At 48.8% G+C, this 25,840-nt stretch overlaps 1 protein-coding gene across 3 annotated transcripts in view; it reads left to right on the top strand.

Moving 5' to 3' along the window:
• The window catches only part of LOC144097076 (neprilysin-1-like), a 325,749-nt gene that overhangs the window by 111,149 nt on the left and 188,760 nt on the right, over nt 1-25,840 (top strand). For 2 of the 3 annotated variants that reach the window (XM_077629864.1, XM_077629863.1), the window contains one exon: nt 10,876-10,986. The exons of the other annotated variant lie outside the window; for it this stretch is intronic. The gene's annotated coding sequence lies outside the window, so the exon portion shown is untranslated. Of the gene's footprint in view, nt 1-10,875; nt 10,987-25,840 lie in introns of those variants that run through there. 3 annotated transcript variants of the gene reach the window in all.

Here is a 25,840-nt window from a genome sequence, read left to right on the forward strand (position 1 = left end):
AATTATCGCACAACCTCTCCCTGTAGCTATTTGATTGTGCTCTTTCCACATGTTCATTTAAACTCCGGTCTCATTAAGGAAGTTATTATCTCGCACCCTCTATTTGCAAGCGCATGACTGTGCTCAGGTGGATGCCAATGAATAATTACTCCCTTAATTAAAATCCACTTCTCCTTGGAAGCTGTTGGACTAAACTCCCTAATAGGAGCCTCCAACGCTCAGTTTCCAGGCCGTTTCCTTCGTTCTCAAGCCTTTGACCGCCCTACTTGCAACGTAGTGCACGCAATTCCACCCAGCGCTCACGGGATATCGTATACCGTATATAAGCGTCCCGTCAAATTCGCAGCCTCGCTTCGCCACGCTCTGCCGCTCCTACTTCCTCTTCGCTCATTCGTCACGTTTGTTTAGGCCGTCATATTTCCAAACGGGAGTGAGGGGGGGGGGGGGGGGGGGGAGGGTTAAAGGGGCTCAAACGGAGCTCGCGCCGGCGCCCGCGGCAGCCAAATCTCGGCCGGCAGCATCTCGCAGCAGCTTACGCCTGACGCACTCCACGACGGAGGCGCCAGCTAGCGGTTGGAAGCGGAGAAATAAAGTGCCTGAGGCGCGAGGGGAAGGAAAGAGTCCGGCGTGAAATCCGGCTGGATTTTGGCGAAAGATCGCGGCAGCCCCCGGCCGGCGCCGTCACGGGGTGCGGGAAGTCCTTCTGGGTCAAGAAGCCGCGGCTCAGATCATCGGCGACGCGCGCGAAAGTTTTGCCTTTTTTCTGTATTAAGGCCATATAAGGAAAACTGCCCCCCCTACCAACACGTCCTTTCATCCCGTGGGCTGTTAAGGCTATGCATCGTACTCCGCCAAGGAGTGATGATGTCCGCGATGCCGGAACTTGGGGCAGAAAAAGGCAAAAAATAGTTAGGGATTCAGAGGCACGTATAACTCCAGTCCTGAAGGCTTCTTACGGAACGAGATCCCTTATACATCACTAATGCGGAACCATGCGAAAGCCCTTGTCCTACTTTCGCAATATTTTTTTTTTGCCCTTCCGTGTGATAAAAGAGCTTATCTTTGTATGCAAGCTCTATAAATACGCCCTGACGAGATGCGGTCGGCCTTCGTCTCTTCACGCCCCGACTGTAAACTCTGCCCTTCATCTGCGTGAGGAAGTCTCTCAGTCAACGAACGGGGGGCTTCTTCTGCTAATGCTCGGTTACCGCGTATAACCTTTTATTTTTCGCGTGGAGATTAGAAGTAAGTCGGGTTTTAAAGCCAAAAGAAAACCCTCGGATTAAGGTGGGCGGTACGTAGGCAGTTCGTCTTGATTATGCTAGTCTCCGCGCGATCAACTGAGCTCATTTATTAAGCGCTTTGCCTTCCCGCGGAGGAACTGCTTTTACGAGTGAAAAACTTACGTGCTTCTGATGCGAGGTGTACTTTGAAGTGAGTGCATAACCTGGTAAGAGCCACAGCTTGTAATGAATTAAATGGAATTAAAGTTAGGAGGCCACCAGAAGGGCACTGAAAATTTAACATGGACTTAAAGGTTTGGTCGTGTTATGTGTGCTCTGTATCGCTCTGTCATATCTTAAATTGCGCCCCATGATATACCTCAGCAGGTAGCCCATGCATTTTGCAAGATCAGCCTGGGTTTTTATATTTCTTACGGGTCATTTAGTGCGTGCGCTCAATTAGACTCATCCGCCACCAAGCTCACGGACACTCGCTTGCACTTTTGTCGTCCATTGTTATCTGGAGATTAGCCGCCACGGTGGCTGAGTGGTTATGGCGCACCGCTGCCGGCCCGAAAGACGCGGGTTCGATCCCGGCCCAGGCGGTCGAATATCGATGGAGGCGAAATTCTAGAGGCCCGTGTACTGTGCGATGTCAGTGCACGTTAAAGAACCCCAGGTGGTCGAAATTTCCGGAGCCCTTCACTACGGCGTCTCTCATAGCCTGAGTTGCTTTGGGACGTTAAACCCCTATTAACCATAAACTTATTTGGAGATTACTTGTACCCGCACTTAATAGCGTTCACACTTATATGAATGCTCTCAAATTCACGTCTTACTATAAACGCTTCCCTGCGCTACAGCTTTCACTCACTCACTCACTCACTCACTCACTCACTCACTCACTCACTCACTCACTGTCTCTGGCACATTTGCGAAAACACGCGAAATAGTACCGTGAACGTTAGGGCGGCTGCAGCCGGCACAGATTTCAGAATACACCACCTTGAGGAGGCTTTATTCGTACAGTTCCGGGGGAAATGCGCGGCAGAAGCCGTCATTACCCCTAAACTCGGCTCACTGTCACACCTGTATGATGCCACTACCACTTAGCGCGTGGTCTGTGCTGAGAACCTCAGTATTATTGCTGAATTCTGGCAATTGCAGTGCAGATGTTGTTTGTCTGCACCAGTTCATCGTTGGCTGCGTTTATTTCCTGCTTTCGTCTTCCCTTTCCTTCTCCTTTTGTGTTTATTTAGTTTTTAGTTGCAATTTGTGTCACCGTTTACCTTTTGATATCAAGAAGACTTCGCAGTAGCCATAACGTAATGAAAACTGTAATCATAAGTCGGTTCGCTGGTCATCATAAAATGCAAAGCCCTGCCCCCTTCTGCCTGTCCGGGCTAAGGCATTTTCCTTTGGCTTCCAACGTGCAATGTGCGGTCTTTTACATATATGCATGTAGGAGCACGCCGCACCTTCGACACGCTGCATTCCGTACTACAGGCAGCAAGACAATTCTGTCCGATTTGTAATAGCCATGAAATAATTATAAAACCTTTTTTTCTTACTGCAGTCAATTTTTCAAGCAAGTTAAGACAAGTCACCGCCAACAACTATGAAATTAATCTGCGGGAACCAAACTGGCGTTAATCGCAAGCTGGCTTTGAACTCGAACACACTTGCAGATGCGATAAACGAAATATATTTGTTGTAGACTATTCGCCAAGTGCGAAATGTATTTGAACGCGGTATTTTTGTACCAAGAAAATGGATGCGATGACGACTACCCTGAGCAAAGTGTTGATTCTCCCCGTCCACGAGAACAGTTTGGTTCTACGGGGCTGTCATTTTCCTTACAAACATTCCCAGCAATTACTAGTGCAGTAAATAGAATGAAGTGGGTTATCAGAAAAGGTGATGCGCAAGTCATTGGCCAGTGGTGGCACTGATAACAATGAAGAAAAGAGCAAGAAACTGCAACAGAAAAAAATAATCTGATGGACACAAGAAGTTAAGTGGACTTAATCTTAACAAAACATATGCGTCGCATGCCATGTTTGAAAGAATGTGTAAGCGATGCTTTTCCAGTTGATACGTTTTTGTCACGTTCGTAACAATGTTGGAGTTAACTGGCGCATTTCAACACATAAGTTCGCTGGTTCTGAGGCTTTTTAGGTGGTTGACTAGAATAGCAACTTGGTGAAAAAACAGCGCACAAGCAGACACAGAAAGAAAGAAGGGGACAAGCGCTGATTTTTTGTGACCACAATATCTTCCTCGTAGACGGCGACCCATGAGTGCTGATTTTTCACCAAGATGCAAAACCAACTAGCCCATTCAGCTGCTTTACTAGAATAGCAAGTCAGCGATCAAAACAAATGATCGGCTTTGGCATGAAACTTGTTATGGAAGGCTTCGTAGCGAGCCGATAACGGTCGTTATCTCGCCCATTTCAACTCAGTTTAACGAAAATTGCGGTTTCAGTCCAGGTGTTTTAGCTTTAGCAGGTATGGCGAAATCGTGTGCGTCATAACTGTGGTCAAGCTTTAACGCGACCAAGGTCGGAAGATGAATCTAAATATCTAACGTTCCGTGAGTATTCGCAGGCAGCAATTCAAGCCACGCGGTCGCGCTGATCGGTTTCGCCTTTTTTTGCCCGTGAGTTAAAACGAACTCTCCGTTGGAACGATCGGTGCTCTGAAGAATTTTTTGGGCTCTGGCGCGGTGAAGGCGCACACCCATATAGTGAGAACACAAGTATAACTGTTTTGTTTTCTCTATTGAGTGTGTTTCCATTTGCCCCGCCGCGGTGGCTCAGTGGTTAGGGCGCTCGACTACTGATCCGGAGTTCCCGGGTTCGAACCCGACCGCGGCGGCTGCGTTTTTATGGAGGAAAAACGCTAAGGCGCCCGTGTGCTGTGCGATGTCAGTGCACGTTAAAGATCCCCAGGTGGTCGAAATTATACCGCAGCCCTCCACTACGGGACCTCATTCTTCCTTTGTTCTTTCACTCCTTCCTTTATCCCTTCCCTTACGGCGCGGTTCAGGTGTCCAACGATATATGAGACAGATACTGCGTCATTTCTTTTCCCTCAAAAACCAATTATTATTATTATTATTATTATTATTATTATTATTATTATTATTATTATTATTATTACTATTATTATTATTATTATTTCCATTTCAGTTCTGCGAAATGGACCCAGCATCTGCCCCTGCATTGACAAAAATTCGCAGAATGTGCGGTAATCTGAGACCCAAACCGATTTCGAGCCCGAACCGAGTCGTCCTGTTTCTTAAGAGAAAAACCAGATAAAAGTTTTTGCGTGTGAGTTTGTAACTTCGCGGGTAACAGAAGGGGCAACTCGGTGAATCTCTTTAGTACTAAAGTTCCGAAGTAGTAGTTCCAACAAGCGAAAACAATAGCAACAACAAGAAACGGCTGTCCTCAGAGGCGACAAAATTCAGTGCGCTTGAAATCAGGGCTGTCGAAATCCACTTGTCTCTGACCAGAACGACTGGAACGAGGCTATTCAGTTGGAACATTACGCATTTTTCGCCGCACTCAATCAACACCTTTGGGAGTTTCTGAGCTTCACAGTGGTTCCGAGTGCCGCGTCTGTCCGCTACTAATGAGACCGGGATGCAGGAAGTACTCAGAGTTTATTTCTGCGGTGTCCAGGCAGAAACGTAGTCACAACAATGACGTCCTTCAGAACAGCCAGGCGCGCTGTTCACAAGCTGACGTCATCGTCGTCGTCACGGTCATGCACGAGCATCAGGACAGGCTTGTGCGACACGCATAACATCTTTCTGTCTGGGCCGTCGCGGTGGCTGAGTGGTTATGGCGCTCGATTGCTGACCCGAAAGACGCGGTCTCGATCCCGGCCGCGGCGGTCGAATTTCGATGGAGGCGAAATTCTAGAGGCCCGTGTACTGTGCGATGTCAGTGCGCGTTAAATCACCCCACGTGGTCGAAATCTCCGGAGCCCTCCACTACGGAGTCCCTCATAGCCGTAGTTGCTTTGGAACGTTAAACACCCATAAACCAAACCATAACATCTCTCTCGTATTAGCTGAACAGTCTAAGCAGACGTGGGGTAAGCCATATGGCACTAGCGAGCAATATCTGTCCGGTTGGTGATGCCCTCTTACAGGCTATCAGAGCTGAAACTTGAGGAGCCACCTGTTGCCTCGAGTAGTATACTGTTGACGGCATGCAGAACTTCGGCTTCGCTGGTATAGGGTGTCCCATGTTGGGCAAGAACCAGCAGTACTGGTCTTTGAGCAGCGTCTGCATGTTCCAGACCACTCCATCATTGTTCCTATAGAACTCACTTCCCAGATCTGTGGTAGTTTTCGTGCGAGTACCACTTCTTCACGTTGCAATTTCTTGCTCGGGATTTTCACTGATAGGTATTGCTGTTTCACTCTTCTGTAATTAGGTATGCTACCCCTTTTAAATCGCCCACAAGCAATTCCTGTTAGTTGCTCAAAGATACTTATGGTACCTCTTAAATTGGCTCACCTTACATGCTTAGCGTCACGTCTACTTGTGAATGTCAATGTATCGGGTAACTTTAGCATGTGTACATATGTAAATAAATTTTTTCCTAATCAATGGACGAACCCTTCTCCACACACTCTTTCCGCGACAGAAGGCATTGGCAGCATCGAGCCTCGTTCGAAGTCGCCTGCCTACGAATGCGTTGGCTGGCGTGAAGTGGAGTGTTGCAGTGTGCCAGCAAAAAACTGTTTTGCAGCTTCAGGAAATCTGGCCATGAGAGAACAGACGTGGCCGCACCACTGTCCAGCGATTTTCGTGCCGTCAGCGACTTCAGCAACGCGTAGGTCCTCGCTCTAATCAAGTTAAAGAAGGCGTGAACCTTATTACCGTCAGGAACATCGTTGACCAGTAGGTAGGACGTCAGCCCTTCTTGATTCGTCTATCCAGTTGAAATGGCCTATTCCCACCTACTCACGGAAAGGAATTGGCCAGGCTTTAGCGCACATCCATACAAGAGATGGAATACCCGCGCTCAGTTGGAACGACAGTGGAGAGATTAATGAAAAACGTGGAAAGGTGTGCACTAATATTTTAAGAGATTGTGATGCCTGAGGCATGAGAATTAAAAAAAATAACACGCGTATTTGAGGAAAATATATATATAAATATATGTTTTTGTGTCAGTTACCAACGGAACGTCCTGGTTGCAATCACATAACTGTGGAGTAACTCGCACAGTGGTTTCAGGGCACGCCCGCGGACGTTTGCACTGAAAAAAAAAAGACAAATTGAATAGAAAGCGTTAGCCCTAATCAAGCGAGGGGTACCTCCAAATACGTTCTCAGAGGAGGAGGAAACCTGCCCGCATGTAATGATCTAGTGATCTAGGGATTCAACTTCACCGCATGAGTCGTATTGGTTTGGCGTTGTTAAACCTGAAGTTCATAAACAAAGATTTAGACGTAAGACACTGCAGCGCAAGGACGTCATGAATACCTCACGCTGCCGTGAGTGCTGCAATAACGAATAGTTTATGCGAATATTAAACGCTGTTACTCCGCAGTAGAATGGAAAGGCTCATGGCTGAGACAGTGAGGAGGTTGGTAACATTCGAAGCGAGCCGCTGTAAACGGTGTAAGGTTTTATAGGAACGATGCAACATTGAGGGCTGATTTTGCTCAGCGATCAGCCGCCCACAGCCAGGCGCGCTCGTATTCACAAGTCGACCTCACCTTTGCCATCGTCGCCATGCATGCGAATCAAGGCATAAGGATCCGGCACGCATCACACTGAGGATAAAGCTGTTGTTCGGGAACATTTTTCCGTCAGTTCTGAGAACGAGGCCACCGTGCTTCATTCTCTGTACAACGTCTTACAAGTTTCGTAGGTGGACAGCAATGGTCGGCCGAAGCCTTCAAGACAAGCAAAGATTCCGAAGGCGTGGTTTCTCCCCACCTGTTTTCACACCAACTTCATGTTCTTGTTTTTCGTTTTCACTTATTTAGAACGAAACTAGGAAAGAAGGCGAAGGAGAGGGGAGAAGGAGGTAAACAGAAAGGAGGAGGGATGCCGTGCGGGAAGCGAATACGTTGCGCAAAGTACGGGTGTCGCTTGAATGAGACGGTCCTTGACAGCGGACCCTTCCACGTGCACGCATAGAGGCGGCTGGTTGACAACGGCGTGCTGCACAGTCGCTGTTCTGTAAGCGTCGGTCAAAGCGGCCGCTGGGGAGTTTCCCACCTAGTGTCTGGAGCCACCGTCTCAAGCGTGTATTGGGTGCCGTCCTTTTCAGGACACGTAAATACGAGCGCCACACTGGTGGAAGAGAAAAAGAAAAAAAAAAGGAACGAAAGGCTCTTGAAACCTGTCCTTCCTTTGATGTGCTTCATCGTGTGATGTCGTACACGTGTTTCGCTCGAAAGCCTATTCAGTGAGAAGGTGAGGAATGCTGGAGGCGGAAAAAGTAAATAAATAAATGGGAGACATTTTAAATACACGCACGCTCACACATGCACAAAGGAGACTGGTATCAACGGAGGCGTCAGCACACAGAGAAGCGTCAAAAATGAAAAGGGGCGGACGCTAGCATAACGAGCCCTATCTGGCCATGTCATCTTTCTCGGCAGCCCCGGTGTTCAGCGGGGAACCCGCGTCCCGCCTACGTGAGGGCGACGCTTGGAGTTTGATTGGCAGGCATTGTGGCGACGAGCTTGGGGAAGGAATCTGATTCGTGTGAATAAGCGTGCACGTGCTATCACGGAGCTGCATGCGTTGCGCTGCGCACTATTTGCTTACGGAATACGTCATTGCTGTTTTTTTCTAACGTTTCGGTCTGATATATAGAGAATTAGGCTTATAACACAGCCGCGAAGAAGCTTTGTTCGTAGATCAGTACTGCTTAAAGTTCTGTCCAGGCTGGGCTTTTTGGTGTAGTCATTATTGTCGGTACACAAAGCGTTGTACTTAATGAAATTTTACGACGTAGCAGTGGCGGAACTCAGATAAGCAGACGCGCAGGTGCACTATATCGTAAACTTGCTTATTTAAGCGATCTCTTGTCCTCATTAAGAAACTTCGCTTCATAAAGAAACGACTGTTCACGGAATTCGCTTGCATGAAATTGAATTCAGTTTCAAATATTTCGTCTTGAATTCTTAATTGGGCCAATAACAGGAAATATATAACGAACTTATCAATGATAGTTGGGATGAAGTAGAATACCACAGTCAAATAGAATGCATTTCAGTTATACCAAGCTGTTTCCTGAGAGGGAGTGTGGTCGTTTCCTGGAATGGCAGTTCTTCCCAGAATTCCGAGCGATTGTTGGAGGATGTAGACGAGGGAGCCAGCTCCGGTCGATGACGACGCGTTGCAACTGATATTGAGCGCGATAGTACATGCTATACTGTCTCATTGCAGTCGCACGTGCGCCGGTCGGTCAGGTCATACTCTAATCAGGAATTTTGAGTAGCAGCTTGAGAAGGCGACGTCGAATGGCTCGGATTTGGAGTCAGATGACTTGCAGAAACAATGCTGTTTCTTACCGCGGTAGGCACGTCGGAAGACTGAGCTTTAGTTCTAGATACAGGGAGGGGAAACATGAACTTAAAAACAGTCACAAACCTCATCAGGCAAGCTTGAGCCAGAGTCCTTCGATAGCTATAGAAGGGCCCGCCGCGGTGACTCAGTGGTTACGGCGCTCGGCTGCTGACCCGAAAGATGCGGGTTCGATACCGGCCGCGGTGGTCGAATTTCGGTGGAGGCGAAATTCTAGAGGCCCGTGTACTGTGCGATGTCACTGCACGTTAAAGAACCCCAGGTGGTCGAAATTTCCGAAGCCCTTCACTACGGCGTACCTCATAGCCTGAGTCGCTTTGGGACGTAAAACCCCCATAAACCAAACCATAAACTATAGAAGGATCCTGCTTGATCTGTCGAGCACGTGCAGTGCGCGAAGCTACTTGCTCGACGTGACCCTCGTCAGAGAGAGCATCTGCTCTTTCCCGGTTATCCAAGACCAATTTGTGCGTGAAAACGTTTGAAATAAAAAATAAAAAGCGTACCTGCTTCATTCGCTGTCCAGGTAGGTATCAACTCAAAGACCGTCGTTGTGGGAGAGATCGTGGCTTTGGAGCCAAACAAAGCTTTCGCACATTTATTCAGCTTTTATTACGTAACGCAGGACTGAATAGCTTACATGTCAACAGCTAGAGCGCAGGCGGCCAAGCTGGCATTTTGTACCACCGCAGCGCTCCTTGTACCATTATGGTCTTCATAATTGCCACCAAACTTCACCATATGTATCACTTGCCTGTATGGCTAACAGTGGTGAAAACAAATGTACATGTTTTGTCACAGGAGCGAGTGTTGAAGGACCACAAATATCAGCTTACGGCGGGGAAACTATGTACCGTGTCTTTTCGTTTTGCCATGTTCGCACATCTCTCTCTCTCTCTCTCTCTCTCTCTCTCTCTCTCTCTCTCTCTCTCTCTCTCTCTCTCTCTCTCTCTTTTAAGACAGAGAACCCAATCACATTCTTTCCTTGCAGTCGAGTCGAGATATCAACACTCCAAAGCGCTCTGTCACCCGGCAGCGCGCGTCCTCCCTAATGCCAGCTACGTCACCTGCTCCTCTCAACGCAATTCTTCGCACCGGCCGCACCACACGACAACGGCATACAACACACAACAGACACAGGATGTCCTTGTTCTAAGCGCTCCTCTCGGCGGTGAGATAACGTCGCTGGGAGTGACATACCAAACCGCAGATTGAGTGTTTGGTGCAGGCTTATCTTTCTCCGGGCACCACATCTCCCGCGAGGTCTGAAAGAGCGGTTCCAGTCTGCGCGCTGTAAAAGAAAGGTCTTGCCACAGCTGCCTACGAGCGTTGCTTCGGAGACCCGCGGTGTGTATGGAGGGGGCCGCAAGCAGCCGGTCAGAAGAAGACTGCACATCTCTCCTGACAGCCGAGAGAGACAGGCGGGCAAGCAAGGGAGAGCCCACACGGAACGGCGGAAGGCAGCCCTCCGAAGCAAGTCGTGCCTCCGCTCGGTCGGTGACGGCGGTAAGGACAGGAGACCGCGTTGTTGTCACCGACTGTGAGAGGCGGAGAAGCTTCCCCCATCCTAACCCTCCTGCTCCTTTCTCACCTAGACCGCCTCAACCCAGCAGCTTCCAGCTCCTCGACTACATACAACGGTCTTCCCCGCCAGGTGTCACGCACACACAGACGCACATACACAGCCGCGCTCTATCGCGCATTCAGACCGCGAGCGCCTTGCCAGCTACGAGACCGCTCCTTGGTTCGCGTGTGCCCCACCAGTGCGGGCTGACCCGCTCCTGCTTCGGGTGTTTATTGCTTTGTATACGCTAGGCCTGCAGAGACCTCCCATGCCCTTCCTGTCACCCCCGTCCCGACGGCACACGTGGCCCTAGCTCATTCCACGGCTGCGGTAGAGCTCGCCGCGCTGAGCCCCGTCGTAGAAGCTGGAGGGAGCCAAAGTGGGTTTCCAGATTTGAATAAGGAGAGATTAGGAAATCACTCTTTCTTGGCCTGCTGGGTTTGCCTCACCGCAAAATGACGCGGAAGGAATTCAAGGTGCAACGGGGAATTAATGACTACAAATGCTTTTTTTTACAGCGTCGGCGGCTAAAGCCAGAAGCCCTCCCTTGAAGTCGTCATATCTGCATGAAATGACGTCACTGCATATAAATATTCATGACCCGCTGTCGTCGTTTACGTGACCAATAGGTGAGTAGTCATCATGTGACCCATTCAGTTAAACTCCTTACACATGGCCATGAATACCTTAAAGCTAACGCTGAAACAAGTATCACATTATACAGACATCACATTATTTTTCTTTTTTTTTCTAATCTGCGAAAGCAAGGTCTTCCTGGCCAATGAGGCCGACACTTGTGCGAGCAATGTGGCGCAAGTGTTTATCGAGTGACTCCAAGTAAATGACCTTAGCTGGATCAGTTCTGAAGCCTGAGAGAAATATGCTTTAGGCTATACTTTGAGCATCGATTACCGCTTTACTCTGCAACCATGTTTTCTTGCTTTCTAGTAAATGTTTTGCGTAATTATTTCCGTTTTCAGCGTTATCTTGCTACGGCGTCGCGGCAGAGAATTTCGGGTGACAGCTCAGTGCTTAGCACTCTGGCGGGCAGTAGATGACAGAAATCTACCTCAGTGACGGAATCAAGAATCACAGGCCCATGCATGAAAAACTTAAATTCTCACAAAGAGTGCACACATTATTTCCTTTCCTTCTCTCATTGAGTATACTGCAGCGGTGGCCAAGTGGTTGAGCATCCGCCTCGTATGCGGGAGGTGCGGGGTTCGATCCCCAGTGCCGCCGGGTACCCACCGGTGATACAATGGGTACAAGCTTTCCCCTGGTCTGGTGCTCGGCTTATTTAGGGTGAAATGCTTGGGAAATGGGTCTCTGACCCCACCTTGAGAAAAAGAAAAAATACCTTGTGACATGGCGCTCTTTGGCCATAGCTGCCCTTGCGCCATAAAAATCCATAATCATCATCTCTCATTGAGTACAGTCGCACACCACAAGACAAGGCGCTGAGCCAACGCGCTGTTTTCCGTTTTGACAGATTTGCCTGTCTGGTTGGGTTTGAAGACTTATAAAATACTGTACATCTCCAACCAAAAATTTAACTTTAACCCAACGTTTCGAAGCCAACTCGGCTCCTTCATCAAGGGTGACTGAGGGCAGTAGCTGGCGTCTTTTAAGTATGGAGGGGGGGGGGGGGGGGGGTCAAAGGAACGACAGCTGTGACGCGAAAGGCGCGATGGAGTGGGAGGGGGGGTTAGGCTGTTAGTCACGCTGGTTGGTTGGAGATGTGCAGTTTATTATACTACTCTGCTTGCGGGATAAGCATAGTCCGGGTCTTGAGAAAGAGAGAGAAAACTGTATTTTGCGATCCAAATCAAGATCATTGGTTCAGACAGAGAGAAGTTGAATTTTGGAAAACTAAGCCCTGACGTTCGTGACGAAATGGTGTTAGCTGTGCCTTGCGAAAACCGGTACCGTTGCCAGCGCCTCCCAACGGCATGGGCGTTCGTAATTATGCATATCTGGTCCAAATGTCGAATGAGCAGAATTAGTAACATGATTCGGGGCTCATGCACTTTGTGTTTGGTGTTTTAGTCTTTTAACAATAGCCACGCGGTAATGTTTAAAACCTCAAGAGGATTTACGGTTGCCACATTCTGTTCTTGGATGCCTGGGTGAGAAAGAGATCGTGCAAGCCTTGTGTTCGAGAAACCGAGGCTAATTAAGTAGCCCAACAGACTGGAAAGTGAGCAGAGATTGGGGCAGCTTCCAAGCTGAGCATTATAGAGTAATGGACATCTTGCCTCAGCTATGCACCATCGATACAAGGGAAGCATCTCGAAAAGTGTTCTTCATGCAACTGAGGCGTTGTGGTCAAGGTAATTATCCCGATAGTTAGTGAGGTTCGCAGCAGAGTCTACGTCAACGAAAAAAAAAATCATGGTCCTAAGAACTTTTTATATTCATGCATGTTTAGTAAATATTTGATTGATCTGTTTATTCTGTGTTTCTTCTGCGTAATAATGCTCCGGAACGAGTATCTCAAACCATGGAAGTAAAATAATTTGTATTCGAAATAACATATATTTAGGCAAGTTGGTGCATGATGCAAGATAACGGCGGCGCAACTACATGTTGCGCCGCTTGTGCAACATACACTGCATTCATTGCACGCAGAGTATATGAGAACTTTGCATTACCTCAATATCTTCGAATGTTTTCCTTAATATCGGGGTACCTTTGTAAGGAACTTTGTTCCTCTTAAATGGCGTCGCCACCTTTGCACGTCGCAGCTGCAAACCCTCGCACATACGCCTGCTGCCCACAGTCATTCATGCACGTGGCCAACCAAGTCTGGCCACGTGTGACCACGTGTACAGAATTGGAAGCACGTGGCGCACCATGCTTTGCCAGTGGACCTGTGTCACAAGATGCGTATGAACAGGGAAGGGCAGTCGGAAGTATGATGTCGAGGTTAACTGTCACGCAACTTACTTGGTCTCCCCGGGTGATGTCGAGGTTAACTGTCACGCAACTTACTTGGTCTCCCCGGGTGCAAGTAGTGAAGTCTGGGAGTTCTTGCTCCTTATGCTCCGGGTGACCTAACGCTTGCAGTAAAGCTAGAGACCGGAATGACAGCAGTGTAGTCCACTAAGCTTTGAGAACGCGTCCCTATCTCCCCTCGGCTATATTCGTTATATCCGTGATCTGCATCTAGCTTAATCGGGACAGTCTTCGTAGTATTGAAAATGTTCGTTCATCCGCGAATACCTTGATGTACAGGCTGCGGTAATAATTAATAATAATTGGTTTTGGGGGGAAAGTAAATGGCGCAGTATCTGTCTCATATATCGTTGGACACCTGAACCGCGCCGTAAGGGAAGGAATAAGGGAGGGAGTGAAAGAAGAAAGGAAGAAGAGGCGCCATAGTGAAGGGCTCCGGAATAATTTCGACCACCTGGGGATCTTTAACGTGCACTGACATCGCACAGCACACGGGCGCCTTAGCGTTTTTCCTCCATAAAAACGCAGCCGCCGCGGTCGGGTTCGAACCCGGGAACTCCGGATCAGTAGTCGAGCGCGCTAACCACTGAGCCACCGCGGCGGGTGTACAGGCTGCGGTACCGATTTACATCTCATACCGCAATTGCGTCGCTCGACGGCGGATGAGTCAGATCCGAGTACTCAGGGCCGTCGCATATATGCAGGGAATGATAGCGGCCGCAAGAAAGCTTGAACTGTCTCGAAGCACGCGCTTTTCTTTCCTTTACCTCGCGTTTTTTGTCGGACACGGGCATTTTGTCAAAGCGGCTTCCGCGAGCAGGAAACAAACAGTCCGCCGGTGCCCGGAAGCACGGACCGTGACTGCGAAGCATAGCTCAGCTCGTGGACATGACAGGCGGATTCGTACACGCAGGCAATCTCTCTTCCCGCTGCCGCGCTCCCGGAGAGTCGGTTACGCCTGTTATTTTCTTCTCTTTCTCTCCCGAATCCAGGTAAACAAAGCAGAAGATGGCAGGTTCGCCCCCGTCGTCGTCATCGTTTTAGTTTCGCCCTCTTCGTTCCCGTGTCCCGCGCTCCGTGTGTTTCCTCTTCTTTCCGGGACGTTTTCCTTTTTTTTTTTTTTTCACGACGTCCCAAGGGTCGGCAGAGACGTCCTTTGCGTCTCCCGCAGTTCGTGTTTTGTCAGCGTCTCATGACCCGTCGCTCGAGCGACGTCGGCAAGGCCAACAGAAGCAGCTGCCCTCCCCGCGGGGTAAAAACGTCAGGAAGGAGCTGGGAGTCGTTTGTCAGGGCGAGACGCAAAACAAACCTCGCCGTGTTACGCGCTCTGCATGGCATGCCGCTGAGCCGCTGCTGCCGACGCTATGCTATACGGCAGCCGTTTCTGTCGCGCGTGCGTGTGGGTGCTCGGTGTGAGCGAGCTGCGGTTATGGCTACGGCTTCGTCTTCTTGTACGGCTACACTAGCGAGCCGCGCGGCTGGAAAGCAGACGGCCACAACACGACGAAGCCCACCGCTTGCAGACGATGGCGCAGGCAGGACATCATGGCCGCCATTTCTGCAGGGCGTAGCAGACGACACCGACACTCGCCAAGGTGGCGTTGGGGGGTTCTTTCTGAGCAACAACACCACAAGCATTCCTGCAGCGGCATTGGTTGTGACGAACCACTCTACGAACCACTCTGACATTTTGTTTCCTTCACTCCATTATTCTTCCCTCCCACGGTTTTTGTCTCGAGCTGATCGAAACTGGAAAAAGACTGTTTCTTTTTTTTTCTATGCCCTGATCTTTTTTTTTTTTTTTGCTCTAGCCGAGGAGAAATAAGACAGATGACGGCCCTGTCCGTGCGCTGATTGAATCCGTGCGGTTCCGGGAGTCCTTGGTCTACGTTTTGCGAACCCCCCTCCCCAAGCGCGTACGTATTGCCGAACCAGATGTTTCTTTGTTTTGTACGATTTTTCACGGCTGTTATCCGCAATCCGTGAAACAACCAGATGATCGAAGACATTGCCAACTTCTCGACGTGCTCCGTTCCCTCCCTCTGCGTAGCTTTTGTGTTTATTCTTTTTTCACCTTCGTGACTTAGTTTTGATAAGCAGCGCTGCAAATGTTGAGCCCCGTATAGCGAGACCCGACGGAGTCATATTGTTCCAAGCGATTTTCAAGTAGGCTGCTATTCGCCGGCGCCCAGTCCGCATTTCAAGCTGGCTGTGCTATTGGAACTTGAGACATAAGCATTTTTAGTAGTTTTTCTTGGTACCACTGTTTGTTTTTCCCCGCCTTTATTTTAGTTCATTTCCTTCAATGAATTAAGTCATTCGAAATGAGGCACGTTTTTCTAGGAGTGGAAAGAAGAAAACTGAAATCTCCTTTTACAGCAGCTAAATAGATTCAACAACTCGTTCAGCAGCTGAACAATAAAATAAAGTGTTCAGCGACATCTTATCCGCGTGTTATGCAAAACTACGTGTGACAGAAATGTTCAGGACAAGGAGCTTATTCCATAATTTTATGATTTCATTAATGCTCTAAGCTCATTCCGCTGCTTGAGCTACATGAAGTACTTGCGCTGCTAGATTATTGTATGGTCGTCGCTTTCTCGCGTCAGGTTTTAGCTAGTGTTTTATAACAATCAATAACTTGCTGAAATGTTACACCGTGTAGCCGCCGCGGTGGCTGAGTGGTTATGGCGCTCGGCTGCTGGCCCGAAAGACGAGGGTTCGATCCCGGCCGCGGCGGTCGAATTTCGATGGAGGCGAAATTCTAGAGGCTCGTGTGCTGTGCGATGTCAGTGCACATTAAAGAACCCCAGGTGTTCAAAATTTTCGGAGCCCTTCACTACGGCGTCCCTCATAGCCTGAGTCGCTTTGGGACGTTAAATCCCCCATATACCATAAACCGTTACACCGTGTGACCCCCACATAACTGTTATAAGACTGTCATTTCATATAGGTTTGCTGAGTCGAGTTGTTTCCTCGTTAGTAATCAACAGCATCCTTCCAGTTAAGATCCCTGCCTTCCCTGTTCCTCTTTATCAATCTCGCTATCAACAGCACATGGTATAGTTATCATGATAATAACAATCATAACCAAAGAGGACGTTATCCATAAGGGCCTAGAAGGACTCGATCTCGAGGATGGGTCCTATGTGGTCGTGCATAACTGTCCCTGTAGAAGGAACAAAATAACCATTACAGTCGTTTAACCAGAAGGTTGGAGTGTAATTTATGAGCCTCTCTTTTCTCATCGCCACTTTTTTTCTTTATTATCCTTGTTACGTCCCTGTGTTCGATCTTCCAAGTTTCCTACAAAAACTTCTGCTTCGGTAAAGTGTTTCCCGTCTGCAAGTTCCAGCGAGACTATTAGAATGATTTCAATCTTTATTTTAGCGCGCTTACTTCCGTAACCATTTAGTTGTCCTTTTGTCAGCTGCTAAGAATCCTCATTACCAGATGCCCACGCGCTGTAGATGCATTAGCCGCACCGACTCACCTGCGCCATACCGCATACACTCGAAACCCCTTCCGTCTTCGGGGTAGGTCCACCTAGCTCGACGACCGCCGTGGGCCTAACTAGACGATTCGGTATACGTATATATAGGGTTACAGTTTCCGCTAAAAAGTTGATCAATCTTGGCAACGACCGGCCTCGCTCGGACGTCGTCGTTTATGAAGAGAGATGAAGCGAACTTTTGAGCCCCCACCGCTGGCGCGCTTTCAATTCTAAATCAGCTCGGGTGACTTCGGGTGCAATTTAGTATAGAACGTATAACAGCGCCTGCCGCTTCTGGGCTGTGCGAGGGTATAGTGTGTAGACGTTATGGTTGTTTGAGAGGTATGGAAAAGGAGAACCAGAACCCCGTGGGGCGGGCACAGCGGTGATTACCGCTCTCGCGTCAGCCGAGCTCTTGGCGTCCTCCTTCACAAAGTCGTTATAACCCTCCCGCCATATAGCTCCCGCCGGCCGAAAGTAAGCGTCTGTCGCGATGATGAATTATGGAAAGTTGCTCAATATTGAGTGTCCCGTTGCCCCGGCGGTGGCAGGTATATTCGACGCCGCCACGGCGAGCTCTTCTGTATGGACTCAAGTTGCAGCACCACCTCACTGCAGCGCGCCAAGTCTGCGCGGGCTCTCGAAAAAGATCCTTTCTTTAAGACAGCGAAGAAATGGAGGGGGGGGGGGGGGGGTGAACTTTCTCCTTTTTAACTCCCACTTCTTGAGATCAGGCGGTTTATGATTATACGTCGCGCCCGCTCGAGACGATGGGTCACCCTTCTCCTCCACCTCACGGGAAGGAAGAGGTGGTGGAGGAGGGTTAGAAAAGTATGATTGAAGAAGTGGGTTGGGCCGGACATTTATCACTTTGGCGCGGGCCGCGAGCATTTCTTTGCTTTTCCAAGGGGGGTCCTTTTCTTCGGGGAGCGTTCTTCAGGCTCCTCTATATATACACGCGCTACCACCATCGCCAGGCCGCGGAGATGACGGTCGCCGATTATGGCCGACTGCCGGTCAGCCGAGCCGCTCGGCAAGACCGATGAGGATATCCGAGAGGATCCGAGGGCCCGTCGCACACTTGCTTGGCTGCTTGCTGTGTATAGTTTACGCGGTGGCGGTTGCAGGCTTACAAACGAAGGCAGCGCACGCTGGAAAAACAAGCACTGCGCGGAAGCTGGGCGCCCATTGGAGGAACCTGTAACGCGCATGCGCGTGCGAGCAGCTACTTTTTCTGCGCGAAATTCGTGATTTTTCCTGTTAGAGCACTTGGGGAGCGAACGCAAACTACACGAAGTGTTAAGCATTGGTAGCGTGCGTATATCCAGCCGGGCTTGCAATGCGTGGCGCTATGATTTGAAAAGTCAAACTTCAATGCATGGTGGTACAAGCAGGGAGGCGTTCGAAATGTGGGCAGTTGATACGTGAAAGGTATTCCACCCAAAACGAATACCACAGATGCAAACTGCTACTGCTACTTAAAAGAACTCTTCCGACGTACGCATTTTTGTTTACATATATTATTTCTAGAAAGAAGTGCGTTAAACTATAATGACTAGTGCGACTCATGCTGTCAGTCATGTATTGATGCCGATCAGGCACGGATCCAAGGAGGGGGCCTGCCCCCTCTCCCTCCCCGAAATCGACCTCAACCCTTTCTGGCTACGTCCCTGGTGCCGATTAAAAACTGCCTTGCAGCGTCGGTCTTATTCAGGCTCCGACGGGGTAGAGACATTGGACTGATTGTTGTAGCTTTGCCTGGCAGTTGAAACTAGGCGGGACTATTCAGTGTTGGAGTGTAAGGTAGCTTCAATACTGCCTAGATGCCCGAACTGGTAAAAAGCCCTAACTTCACCTCATGCAGACGATAGAAGTTCCGTGTGTAGGTAGAAAGCGGTCATGTGGGCAGCGGTCACGCGCCATACTTTGTTTCCAAAGTACAACTTTCCGATCTAGTTATCAAAGTACAACTCTCCGATCTAGTTATTTCACCAGTGCTGCAAAGAAAAGAGTTCACTGCATATGGTGGATTAAACGAGAGGAAAACGTAACCACTGACAGCTATCATGTCTGACAGCAAGCACACGTTCCACATCCGCTGAGCTACTATGCAAGAAAACTCGTTCAGCAGAATATAGAACGCCTGCAGGCAGCGAGTTAATAACGAAGCCATGATGTTTTGGAATGCAAACAACATTTTCCATAAGCTTGCACCTCTGAGCTCCCAAATTATTTGAAAACTCTATTTATAAGTGCTGTCATAGTATGAACGTAGTCAACAAATGTACTTGGAGGAATAGTGGAAGCTTGTTCAATATGTAGTTCGGTGTTCTTCTGACAGGTGAAGCAGCTTGTTCACTGACTACCTAGTAGTCAGTCAACAGCACTAGGTCTTTCATCGCAACGCGGAAGTCACATGGCTTTGCTTACCTTCACTTGCTAGGTGACTCCTGCCCACTTTTTCCTTCGTTCGGGTAGATATATCAGAAATAGACTCACGAAAAAAAAAAAGCACCCGCCGCGGTGGCTCAGTGGTTAGGGTGGTCGGCTATTGATCCCGAGTTCCCGGGCTCGAACCCGACCGCGGCGGCTGCGTTTTTATGAAGGCAAAACGCTAAGGCGCCCGTGTGCTGTGCGATGTCAGTGCACGTTAAAGATCCCTACGTAGTCGAAATTATTCCGGAGCCCTCCACTACGACACCTCTTTCTTCCTTTCTTCTATCACTCCCTCCTTTATCCCTTTCCTTACGGCGCGGTTCAGGTGTCCAACGATATCTAAGACAGAAACTGCGCTATTTCCTTTCCCAAATAACCAATTATTATTATTTAAAAAAAGCGAGGACGTTATCGGCCACATGGTCGAAGCTCGTGTGGGTGAAACATTTCCGGACATTGTTGTCTACCGGGACGGAGTGTATGTTTCGAAACATTTCCTGACGTTGTTGTCCACTGGATCCTATAGCATATGTGCCGTCTTTGTCAAAAGTAACCTGACTGCATGGCTACATTCTCAGTCGTATAGTGGAACACTTAAGACATCCCTCAAGCTCTCTAACTTTCCGTAAGGCAAGTAGAACTCTTGTATTTACCTTTGAAGGCCTTTTGATCTTTAGTAAAGCTGTAAGCGTTCCTGTCAACTGGTGGGAAGCTGAAAATGTAGCACTGTTACTTTTCTGAACGTTGGTACATCTAGAACTCTGCATTATTTAACATCGACCCAACCCAAATATTCCCTTTAGATTCCCTGCCAATGTCATCCGCTCTGCAAAAACAATACATAGAGTACGCCTGGGCCCCGCACACAATCGCAGCTTTACGTGAGGAACAGGCCGAGCTAACAGTGCGAAGTTTTGCATCAGAGAATCTGAAGGAAAATTTGAGCCCTTGCCATCGTATAGCCACAAGTATGCAGCACGTGAGGAAATCCTCAGCCGTGCTATGAACCCGTTAGACGGATGCCCACTGTGCCTGACAAAAGGATTTTGACCTCGACCGTCATCTACGCCTTATTTTGACCTCGGACACGACAGGGTCACGCAATACAGGCTTTATAATAAGGCATCTTATATAAAGGCATACATATTTGGAAGAGTGTCTCATTTGCATTCGCAGATTGTATACCGGGTGTTTCAGCGAACAGTTTAAAAAATTTTCAAATAGGCTTTTTGGGGTAAAAATATGGCTTTTGTGGCATAGTATTAACAGTATTGGCGGACATCAGAAAACCGGTGAATCATCTTAAGTAGTAAGCTCGCTGATTGATTCTTAATAATTATAACTGTTTAACTAGTAAAGTTAGGAGTCCAGTTGCAATTAGATATTTGTAGCCGGTCGTTAGCAATAGCCATATCAGTTTTTAGCATTTCGAAAACGCGATTACCCTCGCCGCTGTGGCTCGAAAAAATTTGGCTGCATCGTGCGAAAATACATGCGCTTTCGAAAGCATGCAGGCAAAGCAACCCGTCCAGTGCAAGTAACTGGTCGAAAAAGCCAAATTTTGTCGCGCCAGAGCGCCAAGGGTAATCGCGTTTTCGGAATTCTAAAAACTGATATGGCTATTATTGACGACCGGCTACAAATCTCTAATTGCAACTAGGCGCCTAACTTTACTAGTCAGAAAGTTTATTATTAAGAATTAGTTAACCAGCTTACTATTTAAGACGATTCACTGGTTTTCTGGTGTCCGCCAATACTGGTATTACTATGCCGCAAAATGCATATTTTTAGCCCCAAGGCCTATTTTTGAAAATTTTGAAAATGCTCGCTGAAACACCCGGTAAGCATGCGGTCTGATTTTTCTGCGTTCTGAAATGCAACTGATCAAAGCCCGATTTCAGTCCTTCAGGGTTGTTGTCATGTCTCCTTTTATCTATAATCATTTTTCACTACTCACTCATCATAATAGGAGCAAACGAATATCCGGCGCCGCAAATAGGTGACATCTCTTCACATCGCACCTACATAAAAAAAACAACTAAATATGTAAAACAATTATAAAAAAATTATGAGATCACTGTGGCACCCGCATTGGAGGAATGCGTAAGCATTTTCTGAAACTCCTTTCGTTTGCTTCTTTTCCACTTAATTAGCTCTAATTAATTGTCACATCATATGACGTCACATCACTTTTTCTCCAGACGTCGATGTAACCCACGCACACTCATGACGTGTCCACTGTGACACGTGACACCGGACGCAATTTGTCGCTTTTCCCCCACTTAATTGGCTCTAGTTAATTAACTGTCGCACCATATGACGTCACACCTATGACGCCACACCACATTTTTTTTTTCTTTCTGGACGCCGATGTAACCCACCTACGCTTTTGACACGTCCACCGTGACACGTGACCCCGGACGCCATTTTGTCGCATTTGTAGCACTTAATTGTCTCTAATTATTTAACTAATTACCCCACATGCACCTCATGATTTCCCCAGCGAGATTTTTTGATGCTCTATCCAGTGCAACCATTGTTTTTCTTCTAACCCGATTAGTTCGAACTTTATCGTGATGAGAAGCTCGTGATGACACGAAACCGCAAACACAGCCATACCATGCTTACGCACTAAAGAACTGTACAGCAAGAGGAGAATGCATGTCCGACAACCCCGCATATATTCCGAGAATGCAAACCGTGGTTTCGCGGAGAATAGCGTGGGTTCTTTGAGAATCACACGCGAAACGAGCTGGCGCAATCCTCCGCGTCTCCGACTACGTGGGCTAGGCCGGGGGGATCTCGCGAACCGACCCGTATAGGTCAATCAGGGAGCTCACGGCGAATAAGCTTCCTCAAGCCCATAGCCATAGCTGCGAGGCGCGGAAGAAGATTGCACCACGCGACGGCAGCGCCATACATCACCGCGCTGTCTCGAAAAGCGATCGCCCGCGGCAATTGCTTCTTCGCGAAAGACGTCGTTGCGAAACGGCCACCGTCGTTAATGGAGCCGCCAATAGGATATCGGGTTACGCAACGATGCTCGTTTGACGAAACGGCCGCGTTCCGCGCCAGTCACGACGTTTCCCTATACCTGCACTTCTGCCGGTTCTCGCCCTGCGAGTCAGCTGATGCGCTCCTCCGCGTCGAAGCGATTTGATTTCTTGAGCCTCGGAGGAAACCTTGGATTCGAGGCCCAACGCGTTGTTGCTCAGACACAGCGTTGTTTTCTAACAGCACAGTCGCACTGCGAATATAAAGGATGTTTTACGTAGTAGTGAAGGGCTCCGGAAATTTCAACCACCTGGGGTTCTTTAACGAGCACTGACATCGCACAGTGGACGTTAAAGAACCACACGTGGTCGTAATTTCCGGAGCCCTTCACTACGGCGTCCCTCATAGCCCGAGTCGCTTTGGGACGTTAACCTCCAAAAATCATAAAATTTACACATTTTTTAAAAAGCTTGTTGAGTTAGAAGAGCACTTTTTTCGGCTCTTGGTCGGCAATCGGTCAGCGGAGTAATACAGGACGCCTCAGACCGTGGCCAGTGTTACCAACTGCTGCTTTCTAAAGTCGTATCTTACTACAGAATAAAGTTGTTCCCGAGCATACACTTCCAGTCAACTTTTGCTGCCGATTGTGCAAGCTAACCACTTAATTTTTTTAAACGAACTCCTAAGGCCCAAATATGCGCATAATATAACCTTTTGAGGCACACTGCAGTGAAGCACCCCGGATTAATTTCGACCACCGTAGTCCTCCGACATTCACTGAATTCTCAGTCCATAAACGATATATTTATTTATGCGTTTATATTTATCTTCTGATCCAACGTAGGGTTCTATCACTGCTTAGGGAAAAATTGATTTGGTATTCTGGCATTGTTCATACCGGTTCCATAGGAATGAATGCAACCGATGCGACTTGGTTCGAAAACCGCCGCTTTATGCACAGATTGCGCCCGATATGGATATGTGGAACGGGCACAAAACTGTTAGGTGCATTCGCTGATAAAGAGTACACGTTTAAATAATGTACGCAGTGTGCCTAAACTAGGGTTCACAAAACGTACTACACTACTCATTTAAAATGCGCGGACAGCTTAAGAAAGGGGCGTATTCGCCTATGATCCTGCAAAAGCTGCAAAAGGAGAATTGAGAGCTAAAAAAACGCCGCCAAGAAGTGCACGTGACTGCGAAGAACAATTATTTCACGTGAGCACAATAGCTACAACGATGCTCATCACGATCAGTGTGTTTAGAGATCCAATCTCATCTCTCCTATTTTATTCCCTAGCTACAATTAAATCAGCTATGCGTTGATTACAACGAGTACCCTGAACATGTGCACTGGGAAGCAGCTCAGAGAGACCGCTTTCCCCATCACTATTCGGCTATCTGGTCACGAGTGTCGATAAATACCTCAAGTCCTTTCCGTTGGAGCAGGGGGGAGAGCTCACTGTTTGTCCTTTTGGGACCGGCATGCCCTGAGAGGAGTCGTGGGAAAGGCTGATAAGAGGTGGGAGTGAATGGAGAGGGGTAGTTGCAGTGGCCAGTGGGTGTCATTGCCGCGGTCGCCTTCTTCCGGAAGCGTGAACTGCGGCCTGCCGCTGGTGCAAATTGCAAGAAGGGGCGCCGTGCCATACAAGCTCCCAGGGCGGGCGAGGATGCGCAGACGTGACGTGTGCCCCACCGGACTTTCGATGCCTCCTCCTCTGGATGGCGCTGAGAGGCCTTCGATAGGGAGGGACAGGTGGAAGGGGGGAGGCAATGAGCTTCGAGATTAATGCTCCCAGCGCCACCTCTTGCTTTTTCCATTTTTTCTTCTCTCTCTCTCTTTCTTCTTTCTCTTCATCCCAGCTTGGCCACTGGCAGGTCGCAGACAAAAGGCGCTGCTCCTCGAATGAACGAGAGGGAGAGAACGAGTGAAGTAGGGGGGAAAATGAAGGAGGGGGAGGGGTGCGATGGAAGAAAAGCCACTCGGATTTAACCCCGGTCATGAAGTGGAAGCGTGAGGCGCACATTAATTATTCGTTTTGCGGGCCAACCACTCCCTCTGTTTAGCTATCTAAACACAAGAAGAGCCCGTCGATCCCGGGCGCACACACGCACACACGCATACACTGGCGTTGCTGGGCCGTGCCGAAACGAGCAGCCTTTCTTCGCCATTCGCTAGGAGGAGGAGGAGGAGGAGGAGGTTCAGGAACCGAGTAGCCAAGCTGGCGCGGCGACTCAAGATGGCGTGGCGATGAAACCGGGAGAGGACGTGGCCAAGGAGGAGCACCAGCAGCAAGTGCACGAAAAAGGTAGACCTCGGAACTTAGCAGGAAATAGCGAGGAGGGGGAGGGGCGGAAAGCAGTAGATTGGGAGAGAGGGGATGAGAGGGAGAGAGACGTAGTCTGCAGGGAGGGGACGGTGGTGCCCCAAAACAATTCCCGATAAGTTATGGGCCCCAAACAGAGTTCGAGATCGACTTGCCGCCAACTCAGACAAGATCGTGGCCGGTAGATTTAGCCCCGGCTGCCTCGGGTAAGAGAGAGAGAGAGAGCAGGGCAATGCAGCGTCGTTGTTGGGCCCGTGCGCGGGTGTTTTGACTCTTCGTTTCATCGGTCCGACCACGACGTCGGTGGGGGGGGCGTCGTGCACCTTATATCAGCTTTTCGCACTTTTCAGGCTGAATGGCTTCTTATCCTTTTCTGTTTCTTTTCTCGCGAACGTGCAGACATGATGCACGTTGCCAGCGCTGCCCGCCGCTCCTGAAGTTCCTCTCCGTCGTTGTTTCCGCGTGGCCTCTTCCCTCTCCTCTTCGAAGCGTGCCTTCGTTATCGCGTCTTCGAATCTACAACGTACCACCACCACCGCCGTCTCGCAAATGAGTTAGCGAACGGGCGGGCGGCGCGCCGCGACGCGGCGCTTCGCTCGCATCCTCAGCAGCCGCCGCACCTTCATCCCAAGCCAAGCATGCAAAGATCGCCGATGCACCTCGGTGTATACAGTGCTTGTTCGGCCGCTTCTCGTGCTTCTTTCCGTCTGTATTTTTCTTTTTGTATTTTTAAAGCGACTTTGGATTCATTGGTTTCTCAGGCAACACGGATTAAACGGCCGTTTATATTGTGTAGACGTGATTTGGCTCGGACGGTGCGGCCACTTCTTGCGTACAAGCGGTACACTGAAATTCATCTTATTTCGAAATATCTAGAAGCAGGTCCGATGCACTCACTGTCGACGTGATTTACCGCTTCCCGAGCGCTTGTTTAAAGAGAACTTCGAGTGAAGTTGTTGAGAAACGTCAAGGAGAGGAAAATTTCCTTTTTTGTTTGTTTCTTTGTTTGTTTCCCGAAATAGTTTCTGTGCAATTTCACGCTTAGAAAGCGTAGGTTTCTGCTAACAGCACGTTCACAATATCCACGTTAAGTGATTTCTGTGACTGCTTTCTTTTCGCCTCGCTTTTACCTTTCGTGTGTATCTTTCTGTTGTTGTTGTTGTTGTTGTTGTTGTTGTTGTTGTTGTTGTTGTTGTTGTTGTTGTTGCCTCTGTTCCGCGTCCAAATAATGGGCGTTATTAATGCGACAGCATTAGAACCCCCATTTCGGAA

Source organism: Amblyomma americanum, chromosome 7, assembly GCF_052857255.1.
Source record: "Amblyomma americanum isolate KBUSLIRL-KWMA chromosome 7, ASM5285725v1, whole genome shotgun sequence".
NCBI lineage: Eukaryota > Metazoa > Arthropoda > Arachnida > Ixodida > Ixodidae > Amblyomma > Amblyomma americanum.